A 13,411-nucleotide genomic window follows, 5' to 3' on the forward strand; every position below is an offset into this window, starting at 1 on the left:
AAAGGGCGGATTTTCCCAAAATAATTACAGAAATAAAAATGTAAATTGGAAATGGAAGAAGAAAGACCGTGAGCGGCTTTACCCTTTTTATGAGGCATTTTCCAGAGGCTTTCTTTTGCTGGGGCTATGTCATCCACAGAAATCTTCCATCTTTTCTGTTTGTTGTTTGTGGAGGTCAGGTCAGGTGAGATCAAGTCAGGTGAGGTCAGGTGACTGGAAGTTATGCAGGGAATCTCCGTGGGCTTTACTCTTACGGAGACTGAGGGCGTGTGGAAAGGATTCTTTGGCAGGAATTATGAAAGTATTTACGTAAGTTCCGGAGCTGAAAAAAACCCCAGGGGGGATCCGGGGCAGGCGGACAGCGGAATGGGGTGGCCCTCAGCTCTGCGGCAAACTCGCAGAGCGGAGCTGCTCCGCGACGATTCCGGGGGGGAAGAACGGTTAGCCTCCCTCCCTGCAGATTCCCCACCAGAACAGATGGTGGGGAATCTGTACAACCCTAATGCCAGGCTCCAGATGCCATCCCCACGGTAACTCTGGATCGAGGTGAGAAGGGTCATGTGCTTGCATTACCTGGGGCTGATGCTGCCTGTACCCCACCTGTGGCACATTACATGGGGCTGTAGTATAGCAGGGGTTGATGAGCCCTGGCCCAATAGCACAATCCCACTTGATCTTAGGAAAGGATCACCCATCAAAGCTGAGAAAGATGCAATTCTAACTGGTGGTACTACCACCTATGTGATAATACCTACTGCCAGCTACTAGAGGGAAGTTTCTGAGGGATGAGTCTGTAGATGTATTTCCCTCCTCTTCCCATTCCTGTGAACAGGGATTAAAGGATAACGACAAGCCTGAGGATTAGGAACAGAACAGGGTGAGATGGAAGAAGGTGTCCCACATGGGCTAATTGGCACCTGGTTTCCTGATGTACATGGGTGTTCCCCAACAGAAATTTCTGTAACAGGGTTGGACTGGCCTTTGAGCCCTTCATCCCTTGTGACATCAAGGACCAGGACTGCTGGCCACCAGGCCAGGCTTTGGAGACAGGCCCAACGGTGGCCACATTCTGGCCACACAATATCCTCCCTCTGCTGGGGGTTTTGTTCATGAGGTTTCTGTGCCTGGACCCACACATTCTTCCATGAAGGCTCAACCTGTTGCAGATTGCATGCTTGCTCCAGCTGCCCCCCAGATTTAAGGGTTGGCAGGGCCTTAGTCGGGGTAAGCAGCAGGGTAGGAAGGCTGGCTTGGGCATTAGTCCACTTCATAACAGGCTCAGCCCAGTTAGAATTTAACCCTTCATGCAACTGTTGTGGCCGACCTGCAGTGTGCTTAGAAAAGGGATTTTCAGAGGGGTTCTGGATTCTGTTTCAGGGCCAGAACGATCCCCCCTTCTTAGCATCTGAAGTCTATCCACAGCATGGAACATTTGGTTAAGCCATATGTTGATCAGGTGGTGAGGCAGGCAGGATTTTAGGCCCGTTTGCGGCCCTGCTTGTTCTTAACCTGAGAGTCTCTTCTTGAGTGATAGTGCCTCAAAAGGTGCCTGGGGGATTACAGGTTGACCCATAACTAGCCCTTCCCAAAAGGCAGAGCTGTGAACAATGACATTCCAGAGCAGCTCTGTTCTGTGCACTACACTTCTTTTGACTCAGCAGTGGTAATGGTAAGGGCTTGCAGGCATGGAGCTTTGATTGAAAAGCATGATATAAGGTCTGCTTTCTGCACCTTACTCTTGAGTCCTGCAGATTTTGGCCCTGAGGGCTCTCTTTCTGGGACCAACTTATATTGATGGCTCCCTCTCCATGAGGTGCTCTATTTACTGTGTCATGTTCATGAGGTTAACACCTTCTTGGAACAGGTGGTGAGAGACAGGATGGGTTTGCGGGGTACGCTCCATTATTTGGATGATCTTTTGAGGCAGGGCCTGGGGGTTTCTGCCCAGCCCTCTCATTTAATGCAAAGTTCTGCACATCAGCTGGGGAGCTGGGAATACCTTTGCTGTGGAGATGACCAAAGGCCCACTATACAGCTTTATGTCTCTGTGGGATTGTGCTGGATTCCATTATTTGTTCAGTAAATTCCCAAGGTATAAGCTCCAGGCATGAAGAGAGAAGATCTTGGTGATCATGCTCTCTCGTAAGGTCACACTTCCTGCCCTTCAGAAAGTGGTGGACACTTGACTTCACCAGCAGAGCTGTTTTCCTGGGCCAGCCATTTTTGAGGCGGCTGTGTTGTGTCATGTAGGGCTTAGGCTACCACACCAGTGAGTTAGGGTTTCTTCTATCAAGGGACAGGATCTCAGTTTGGGCTTCAGTTTTTCCCAGAGCTTAACACCGTCTCATTTTCTAGAAACAGGAGCTGCTCCTGGAGGCTGAGCTCCAGATATGCTCTGATGCCTGTGGCAGGCAAGGGCTTTTGGATCACTTCAGGTGTGACAATCGGGCCTCCATTCATGTCTTTAACACAATGTCCTCCCGCGATTTGAGGGTGTTGTCTTTGGTTTGAACATTTGATTTGCACTGCTTCTAGGGGTGGACGAAAGTCACTTACCTGTCGTCGAAGGCCATTCGCGGTGGGGGGGAGGCGCTTTGCTGCTCCCCCCGCGAAGTTCAGGCCGGGGGGGGAGGCTTCCCGCCTCGCCCGGCCGAAATTCAGGCAGGAGGGGAGGCTTCCCGCCTCACCCGGCTGAAATTCAGGCCGGGGAGGAGGCGCCTCGCCTCGCCCGGCCGCGAACGCGAAAGTAAAACAAAAAACAAAAAACGCCCCCTGATAGGCTACGTGACGATTCACGTAGCCTATCACGGCTAGATCTGCAAAGTCAGCCATGATAGGCTATGTGAATCATCACGTAGCCTATCACGGGTGACTTTAAAAAAAAAAAGCGCGTACGCGAATGGCGGCCCCCATAGGGAGCCGCCATTCGTGTTCCTTATTTAGTCGCTGTAGTCTACGTAAATGTTTACATAGACTACGGCAAAAATAAGGGAAACGCAAATAGCGTTGCCCTTATTTTCGGCGTAGTCTACGTAAACATTTACGTAGACTACAGCGACCAAATAAGGAATGGGAATGGCGGCTCCCTATGGGGGCCGCCATTATCCGTACACACTTTTTTTTTTTTTTCAAAGTCACCCGTGATAGGCTACGTGACGATTCACGTAGCCTATCACGGCTGACTTTGCAAATCTAGCCGTGATAGGCTACGTGAATCATCACGTAGCCTATCAGGGGGCGTTTTTTGTTTTTTTCTTTCATTGTAATGGCGGCGGCTGCCGCTCCTGCCTCGCTCGAACACCCGCCGAACCACCGGCCGGACCAGCCACCAGGAGGGACATTCGGTGAAGGTAAGTCCCGTCCCGGGGGGGGTGCAGAGGATTTCTCCCCAAAACTTGTTCGGGGGGCCGAACACGTTGGCGCTCGGCCCCCCGAAGTTTCAGGGAGAAATTCTCCGCCATCCCTAACTGCTTCTGGTCCAATAGCTGGTTTTGCATGAGACATATAACAGACCAGGACAATGCCAGTACCAATTAGGGATGTCAGAGAATTCCGCCACAGATCTCGGTGAGGCCGAATGCCAGTACATTCGGCCCCCCGAAATCTGTGGCGGAACACCCCCACCCCCCGCAGATTCCCCCCCCCGGACGAGACTTACCTGGGGCAGATGTTCCAGACGGCGGCAGCTCCAGCGGCGGCTTCGACAGTGGCGGCAGCGGCACCTGGTCTTCCAAAGGGCTGCCGCCGGTGCTGCCATTTGCAGTCTGTTGTGTCTGTTTTTCCCCTCCATTCCTGATAGGCTACATAAAGACGTACGTAGCCTATCACATCTGGGTTAAAAAAAACACCAAAAAAAAGTATGCAAATGGCGGTGGCTACAGCTGCCGCCATTTGCGTTCCTTATTTTTGGCCGTCTTAGTCTACGTAAATATTTACATAGACTAAGACGGCAAAAATAAAGGGGAACGCAAATAGCGCCCGCTATTTGCGTAAGCGTTTTTTTTTTTTAACCGAGACGTGATAGGCTACGTAAGTCTTTACGTAGCCTATCAAGGCTGAATACAGGGACGCAAACGGCGGTGGCTACAGCAGCTGCCATTTGCGTCCCTGCTAGGTAGCGGCCGGATGTCTGGCTGCTGGCGGAGCTGGCCGGCGGCTCCGCGGAATCCCCGCAGAGCGGAGCCGGCTGGCCAGGATTCCAGGGGGAGGCACAGAGCACCTCCCCCCCGGCAAGGATTCTGGGGGGAGGGACGGAGTGCCTCCCCCCCCCCCCGAGGAACCCGGCAGAGCCAGGTTAGCGGTGTTTCGTACATCCCTAGTACCAATGCTGTGTCACTCTACCAGATGCAAAGCTTCCAGTAAATGGCTCCCTGGGTACTGGCACTTCCGGAGGCCATGCTAACAGCTCTCTGGGAGATTGGGAATTTAGGCAGATCAAGCCATGGTGCACCCCATAGCTCACAGTGCAAGGACCTCTTATACCAAGGCCGATATGGAGCCATTTGCTTTCAGGTTGGGTGTTCAGCTACAGCAGCTGTGGCTAGGGATGGGCGAAATCACCCCCATTCAGGTTCTCCAGACATCTGTCCAGCCCCTGACCCTGCTCGCCAGTCCCCGGACCACACTCAAGCTCCTCCCACACTCAGCAAACAGCCCACACTCACCCCAGTGGCCTTGTCAAGCTCTATGGTCGCCTTTTTAAAAAAAAATAAAATGAAGATTGAAAAAATGCGCATGCCTTTGTATGCGTGAAAATGCGCATTTTGCGAATGTGCATCTTCTCATGTGTGAAATGAGCATTTTGTGAAGGCGCATATTTGTGTGCGTGTAAAAATCTTTAGTTTTTGAAAATGTGCATTTTTGCACATACATGAATATGTGCATTCGCAGAATGCTCATCTTCCTGTGTCCACAACTGTGCGCATTTTTGTGATTGCCATTTTATTTCTCAAATAAAATGGTGACCGCGAAGCTCGATGAGGCCACTGCGGTGAGTGCAGACCATTCGCTGAGCAGGGGCAAGGGGCAAGCAGGGGTAGGGGCTCAGCAAACGGGGCTCAGGGGTGCAGGCAGGGGTGGTTCCACCAGATTCCCGGGCTGAATTGGGCACCCGGGCCATCCCTAGCTGTGGCCCATTTTGGTGGATCACCTTTATGGTTCTGTGTCCATGTAGTCATTCTCAGGGTGCTAATGGTGCATAACTATCTAGCTAGGGGGAGCATTGACTGGTAAGGTGTTAGAGGACAATGATGTGTGCGTGCCACATGGCCTGACCTACTCTAGCCTGCTGTCCTCAGGTGCAGTGGAGAACACTGCCCTATGGCCAGTGTTGAAAGATGATGCAACTGCCTGTCTGGTCACCTTCTGTGCATGGAATGGAGGGCATCATCTTGTCCTTTGCCTCAGGCAACAAAATGACTTGGGCTGGACCTACCTATTCTTTGTCTCCAGCACTGGATATGTGGAAGAATACTGCCCACATACATGGAGGCTGGATTTAACTAAGATGACAAATCGCAATGGACAGACCTAGCCATGAATTGGTTCTGTTCAGCTTAGGGATGTGAGAACTCACCCCCGCTCAGTTTCTTCGGGCCCCTGCTGAAACAACACCCCCGCTCGCACCCCCCCAGACCTGTGCTCAGGCTGCCCATGAGCTCTGCGAGTTGCCCGGGCCCACTGCAATCTCATCTGGTGAGAGCCCACCATTTCCCCACCTTTGACTTCTACATAAATAAGGAAGTTTAAAAAATGTGCATATTTAAATATGCGCAGTTTGGGGCCGGGAAAGCTTAATAAGCGCAGTACTAGGGGGATTATACAAAATCCATAGGAATTTCTGTGCAGACTTTAAAAATATATACAGAGTGGACCAAAAGTAGGTATACAGTATAGTTTATTTGCATTTTATTACATTGTTTATTACATTTACATTTGTTTAACACTGTTTAATCTCGTAAGTGCTCGAAATGTATTCCATTACATGACGTTTATTACATTTACATTTACACTCACTCTTCCCAACTGTCATTCTGACTCCGCCCACACATCTTCTACTCACACATTCTCTCCCCCTCCCATCGACATTCTAAACAACTATTTACCTACTTTTGGGCCACCTGGTATAAACTGATGCAGAAATAGGCGAAAAGAACTGCTGAATGGGAAAAAAAAAGAGAAATGGAGAGAAGCTAGGTGGGATTCCAGGTACAACTTGGAAAGACTCCTGTTCAAAAGCTGGAAAGCTTCCCTGCAGTCAACATAGATAACACTGAGCTATATGGACCGATGGCCAGAGTTCCCTCATTTCTTTCACTAATAGTCACATGTCAGTGCACGTTTCCCTAATATATGCATTTTGGGTTCAGAGAACTGCCTTGCAGACTCTAGAGAAGTGTAAATACTAAGTAGGCCCTTCAGGCCTCAGTTTCTGGTCTTCCAGCTGAGGTCCCCGACCCCCTGATGATTAGGACTAGATTCAGGTATAGTCACCACTCCACTGTATCCTGGCATAGGTGGAGGCTATTTTGGGGATAGGTTTCAGCTCTTTTATTGTTCGGGCTTGTTCTGACTGAAACTCAGAATGGATTCATAGCCTCACCAAAAATGACAGCCACCTCCCTCAACTGCCTGGAACTGTTAACTGCCTTCATAAAACCTTCACAGGGAAAGAAGAATACCTGAACATGTGAGTTCAGATTTTTCTGAATCCACAGATTCCACAGCAGACAGGCTCTTCCCCCTTTAGCCAGATTCCATGGATTTGCTGACCATTTTTCTAAGGATGCATGAAAGTCACAGCTTGGATTCGTGTGGGGGGGAGGCGCTCTGTCCCTCCCCCCGGAATACTCCCTGGGCTGGCTCTGCTCTGCGGTGGCTCCGCAGAGCCGCCAGCCAGGGCCGTCCGCAACCAGAGTTCCGGCCATGGCCGGCTGCTGCGGACGCAAATGGCGGCCGCCATAGTAGCCGCCATTTGCATCCTGCCAGGCTGCTGTGATGGGCTACATAAGTATTTACGTAGCCTATCACAGTAAACGCAGTTACGCAAATGAGCAGCAGCGCAAATGGCATAGCGGCTGCCGTTTGCACCCCTGCTCTTTGCCGTAATAGGCTATGTAAATACTTACATAGCCCATCACGGCAGCCTGGCAGGACGCAAATGGCGGCTGCTATGGCGGCCGAGAGACCAGCTTCAGCCGCCCGAACCACCACCCGAGCTGCCACCAGAGCCGCCGCCCCACGTAAGTTTCATCCCGGGGGGGTTTCCATGGGGTGGCAGGGGGTGGGAGGCCATTCCGCCATGGGTTTCAGGGGTGAAATCCGTGAAATCCGTGGTGGAATTCTCCACCATGCCTACATTTTTGGCATAGGAAAATACTTTCTTTTTTAAGCCAAAAATGTGCATTTCCCCCATAGGCTAATAGGCTAAAATGCAAGGGGGGGGGGTTGTGCATTTTTGCATGTGCGAATTTGCACAACTTCAGAAATTAAAAGATCTGATTCCTTCAATGGGTGGATGACAGAACGAAAGGCTCATGACATTCTGTGAAACACAGATGGGACGGATTTTACACTATCTGTACATCCTTACCCACATCTCTCTGGCATTATGGGTGGGAGTAATGACAACATCACATTCAGCATTTTCCCATGCTCACTCCAGTTCATTGACTGTTGATTACTGGGTGTGAAAATGTGAATATGATGACATTACATCACACACCTATTTTTCTAAACATCACTGGATATACGTATGGAGTGTGTGTGTGTATGCGTGTAGAGGGGGAAGTTTGTGGCAGCCCTGGTTGCCCCTTAACATTTCATTGCAATGTCAATCTGTGGCAAACTGATTGGCACTAGGGCAGGAAGGATCTGGTCCCCATGTACCTTGCCTGCAATTATGTGGATTTCCATCTAGGCCTAAAAATAGATCTTAACATTGTTCATAATATAGGATGCTGCAGCTGTGTCTGTGCATTTCTACAATCCCTCCACGCACCCAAGATAGCAAAACCATCCCGCACACATGGAATGAATTTTACAGCTCCACAATAGCGATATTACAGGCTTATCAGTTTTTAATTGACTTTTTGACTTCTAAAAATATGCCTACAATACCACTTTCCATTGCAGTTTAATAACAGCTTAACACACGCCTGTGAAATATTTGTCCCTGTTACAATTCAAATTTTCAAATATCTGATGCAGGGTCCGGTTAATAGATAAAACGGAATCCCTAGAATATTAAAAAGCTCTCAGCCTACATTGACGTTCCTTAATAGGAGGTAAAAAGAAATGACATGCATTGATGATCAGAGGTGTTTTCTATTTCCCCCTACCCTAGAAGAACTCATAAAAGTCTCCCATCAATAAAGCATAATTACAATGAAGTCAATTTTGTCCAAAGGTAGTCTTATCAAGCCACATTTTTTTAAAAAAATACTGCAACGTTTGCTGGTTAATATGCAGTAACAATGGCAATACGCTGGTGTTCCACGTCGTTTTCTTGATAAAGATGAAGCAAGACTTCATGCCATATCATTTATCAGATTAACTTTGCCTCCTTTTCAGCTTACAAGATAACCATGCAGAGAAGGCCTGTGCTATTTTATCCAGACTTGAAAAAAAAAACAACCTTTGATCACAAATTTACATGGCTGTAAGCAATTAGTCAATCAAATGAAAGCTGTTTGGTATTGCTTTGATCAATTGAGTAGGTCACATGATGCTTTCACTATGTTTTATTGGCTGGTGCTGGTAAAAAGTACACAACAAATGCTTGTTTGCTCATTGAAATGGGGCATCTACAAGTACCTGCAGTTTAGGCATTTACTTTACTAGAAAGTTTTGCATGCTGCTGTACCAATGCAGGCACACACATACAAAGAAACACATAGCATTATTAATTCAAAATGGATCTTTTTTTCAGTATTTCACATTGCTATCTTCACTTGGATGCATCTTGCATGCATTCATTTTTTTTCTGTTTCATCTTTTTTTCCCTGCCCCCAATTTGATTCTGTAAGAAAGACCCCAACTAGGGATGTAGAAACTGTGTAAAATCCACTCTGTCTGTGTTTCGTGGATTGTCGGGCGCCTTTTTTTTCCCGCCGTCCGTTCCCACACGGATGTGGATTTTTCTTTCTTTCATCATGAGGGAAAATGTGCAAATAATTACGTAAGAGGTTTCATAACAATTTACATCATTTACCTTAGTACGTTACATTTAGTGTATTGTCCCCCATCCCATTCCACTTTTCCTCAGCAGGAACGTGTGTATTTTCCTATGAATGAATATGCCCAAATTTGGGGAAAGTTAAAAAAAAAAACATGTCTGAAAGTCCACGGACTCCACATGACCTGAAGAGGTTGGTCCACAGTGGAGTCTGCAGGTCAGATTCTTAGAAATCCAAGCTCATCTTAGTCTGTCTTGAATTTCTCCAGCATCCCTTACAGGTGTTCAACAGTGTACAATGGACAAGTGTAGCAGGGAGCAGAATTGCAGCAGCGTGCCCAACACCAAACTATGTGTCTTCATGATAACAGGTTGGATCCAGGATCTACCTTCCTCAAGAAGCAGGACTCCACTTGGGGAAGGTCCCTTCACCTGTTTTTGCAGATCCCCCTCCTCCCATACCAGAACTCACCCCTCTCAGCAAGGTCTCATGACTCTCTGTGTAGCATTTTTAGAGGGCTGGATGGGCTGCCATGGGAAGGAGAGGGTGGAGAAGTCCTCTTCCATGAGTGCAGTTGATCCAGCTTAAAACTGCATCCAATGCAACACCTGTAATGAGCACCCATGTGTACAGCTGTATGCTTGGAGACTGCTTTCTGTGAGATTAGGCACCCTGGTTTTCCAGCATCTTCACCCACATGGAAAAAGCCCACAACCTGTGCAACGGTAACCATATGAGGATTCCAAGAAATCCACTCATGCATTAAAAATGTATGTGAGTATCGAGTAGGAGGTACGAGAAATTCATTTTCTCGTACCTCCTTTTTATTTATTTGCTCCAAATAAATGGAGCAAAGAATAAAAGGAACCTGGTGGTCGGAGTCTACTACCGGCCACCCAATCAAGGAGAAGCCAAGGATGAAACTTTTGAAAAGCAAATAGCCAATGTTTTAAGGAAGCATGATGTAGTAGTAATGGGGGACTTCAATTTCCCCGATATTTGTTGGGAGACAAATTCTGCAAAACATGGCCCCTCCAGGAAATTCCTGACTTGTGTGGCGGATAACTTCCTCCTACAGAAAGTAGAGGAAGGAACTAGAGGATCGGCTATCCTTGACTTGATCCTAACCAACAGAGATGACTTAGTGGATAAAGTAGCAGTTACAGGAACTCTGGGGGAAAGCGACCATGTTGTACTTGAGTTCTTGGTTCTAAGGGAAGCAAAAGCCGAGTGTACTCAAACGCGTACCCTGAATTTTAGGAAAGCTGATTTTAATAAACTCAGAACAATGATCAGTAAGGTCCCATGGCAAACAATGCTAGCGAGAAAAGGAGTCCAAGATGGGTGGGAACTTTTAAAAAAGGAAATTCTCAAGGCACAATCACAAACAATTCCAACAAGAAGAAAAGGTGGAAGACAACAGAAGAAGCCAATGTGGCTTCACAAAAAGCTTAGGGATGACCTGAAAACAAAAAAGGACACATATAGGAAGTGGAAAGAAGGCCAAGTAACAAAGGAAGAGTACAGGCAGGTAGCACAGAATTGCAGGGATGGCGTCAGGAAGGCTAAAGCGGAGAACGAGGTGAGGTTAGCGAGGGATGCTAAAAACAACAAAAAGGCTTTCTTCAGCTACGTGCATAGTAAAAGGCAGAGGAAAGAAATGGTTGTTCAGCTATTAAATAAGGATGGCAAAATGATAACAGATGACAAAGAAAAGGCAGAGGTGCTCAATTCCTACTTTGGCTCAGTCTTCTCCCAAAAGAGGGTCTATGACCCCCCTGGCAAAGGCGAAGTACAGGCTGAAGGGGCAGGATTGCAGCTTGAGATCGACAGGCATATGGTCAAGGAACACCTCATTACTTTGAATGAGTTCAAATCTCCAGGGCCAGATGAACTGCATCCTAGAGTCATAAAGGAACTGGCAGAAGAGCTCTCAGAACCGCTGTCTATTCTCTTTGAGAAATCATGGAGGACCGGGGAAGTGCCAGATGACTGGAGGAGGGCTAACGTTGTCCCTATCTTCAAAAAGGGTAAAAAGGAGGAACCTGGGAACTACAGACCAGTCAGTCTGACATCAATCCCTGGGAAAATTCTGGAGCAGATCATAAAGCAATCCATCTGGAAGCACCTTGACAACAATGCAGTGATTACTCGAAGCCAACATGGATTTGTCAAAAACAAGTCCTGCCAGACAAATCTGATCTCATTTTTTGATCAAGTCACCTCCCTTGTAGACCGTGGGAATGCTGTAGACATCATATACCTCGACTTCAGCAAAGCTTTCGACAAAGTGCCCCATGATATCCTGATGAGCAAACTAGCTCGAAGTGGGCTAGATGAAACAACGATCCAGTGGATCCACAGTTGGCTACAGAATCGGACTCAAAGAGTGCTTATCAATGGGACCTTCTCAAGCTGGGGAGAGGTAACGAGTGGGGTACCGCAGGGCTCAGTCCTGGGCCCAGTGCTCTTCAATATTTTTATTAATGACTTGGAGGAGGAGGTGCAGGGAATGCTGATCAAATTTGCAGATGACACAAAATTGGGCGGGATAGCTAATACCTTGGAAGACAGAAACAAAATTCAAAGTGATCTGGATAGACTGGAGTGCTGGGCAGAAAACAACAGAATGGCATTTAATAGGGACAAATGCCAAGTTCTGCACCTAGGAAAAAGAAACCAAATGCACAGTTACAAGATGGGGGATACGTGGCTCAACCACACTACGAGCGAGAAGAATCTTGGAATTGTCGTCGATCACAAGCTGAATATGAGCCAACAATGTGATGTGGCTGCAAAAAAGGCAAATGCTATTTTGGGCTGCATTCATAGAAGCATCGCTTCCAAATCCCGGGAAGTACTAGTTCCCCTCTACTCAGCACTGGTTAGGCCTCATCTGGAGTACTGTGTCCAGTTCTGGGCACCACACTTTAAGAAGGATGCAGACAAGCTGGAGAGGGTTCAAAGGAGGGCAACAAAGATGATCAGGGGACTGGAAACAAAGCCCTATGAAGAGAGACTGAAAGAACTGGGCATGTTTAGCCTTGAGAAGAGAAGACTGAGGGGAGATATGATAGCGCTCTTCAAGTACTTGAAAGGTTGTCACAGAGAAGAAGGCCAGGATCTCTTCTTGATCATCCCAGAGTGCAGGACACGGAATAATGGGCTCAAGTTACAGGAAGCCAGATTCCGACTGAACATCAGGAAAAACTTCCTGAGTGTCAGAGCAATACGGCAATGGAACCAATTACCTGGGGAGGTGGTGGGCTCTCCCACACTGGAGGCCTTCAAGACGAGGCTGGACAGCCATTTGTCAGGGATGCTCTGACTTGGATTCCTGCATTGAGCAGGGGGTTGGACTCGATGGCCTTGTAGGCCCCTTCCAACCCTACTATTCTATGATTCTATTCTATGATTTTTGCTTGGAAAACATGTGAGCATGCCCTATTGAAAGCCCCGAATGTGAGCATGAGCGCAAGCACTGCATATGCCAAAAATATTTGCAAATTGTCAAACATGTGCTCATGTTTGTCTCATTCTTGATTCCCAGTTCGCTTTGTGCAAATTTCCTAAATGGTGCAGATTTCCAATACAGATACAGGTGCCAGCCATTTTAGTCTTTTAGCTTTGTTAAATCTGTTTTAAATCTGTTATTAAGAACATCAGAACATCAGAAGAGCCCTGCTGGATCAGACCAAGGGTCCATCTAGTCCAGCATCCTGTTCATACAATGGCCAACCAGCTGTTGACCAGCTCTTATTGTATTTTAAATCTCTGCATCATTGCTAGGTTTTATTGTGCTACTAAGCAGAAAAAACTCAGTGGGGATGTAGCCAATTAGAGCACCCCAAATATAATATACTGTATCTGTATGTTACATTTACATTTTTAGGTCAACTGTTAACACAGAAGAGAGAATGAAAGAATTCATGAAAGAAAGAAAGAAAGAAAGAAAGAAAGAAAGAAAGAAAGAGAGAGAGAGAGAGAGAGAATGAAAGAAAATAAGGCATGTTTAGCCTTGAGAAGAGAAGACTGAGGGGAGATATGATAGCGCTCTTCAAGTACTTGAAAGGCTGTCACAGAGAGGAAGGCCAGGATCTCTTCTCGATAGGGATGGGTGGATTCCCTACCTGTCGTTCTGACCGGGAATCCGCCCGTGGGGGGAGGCAATCCGTCCCTCCCCCCAGAATCCTCTTCGGTCAGCTCTGCTCTGCAGTGATTCCATGGATCCGGCC

Source organism: Heloderma suspectum, chromosome 11 (assembly GCF_057233095.1).
Source record: "Heloderma suspectum isolate Gila_16-S chromosome 11, 16-S_ref, whole genome shotgun sequence".
Taxonomy (NCBI): Eukaryota; Metazoa; Chordata; class Lepidosauria; order Squamata; family Helodermatidae; genus Heloderma; species Heloderma suspectum.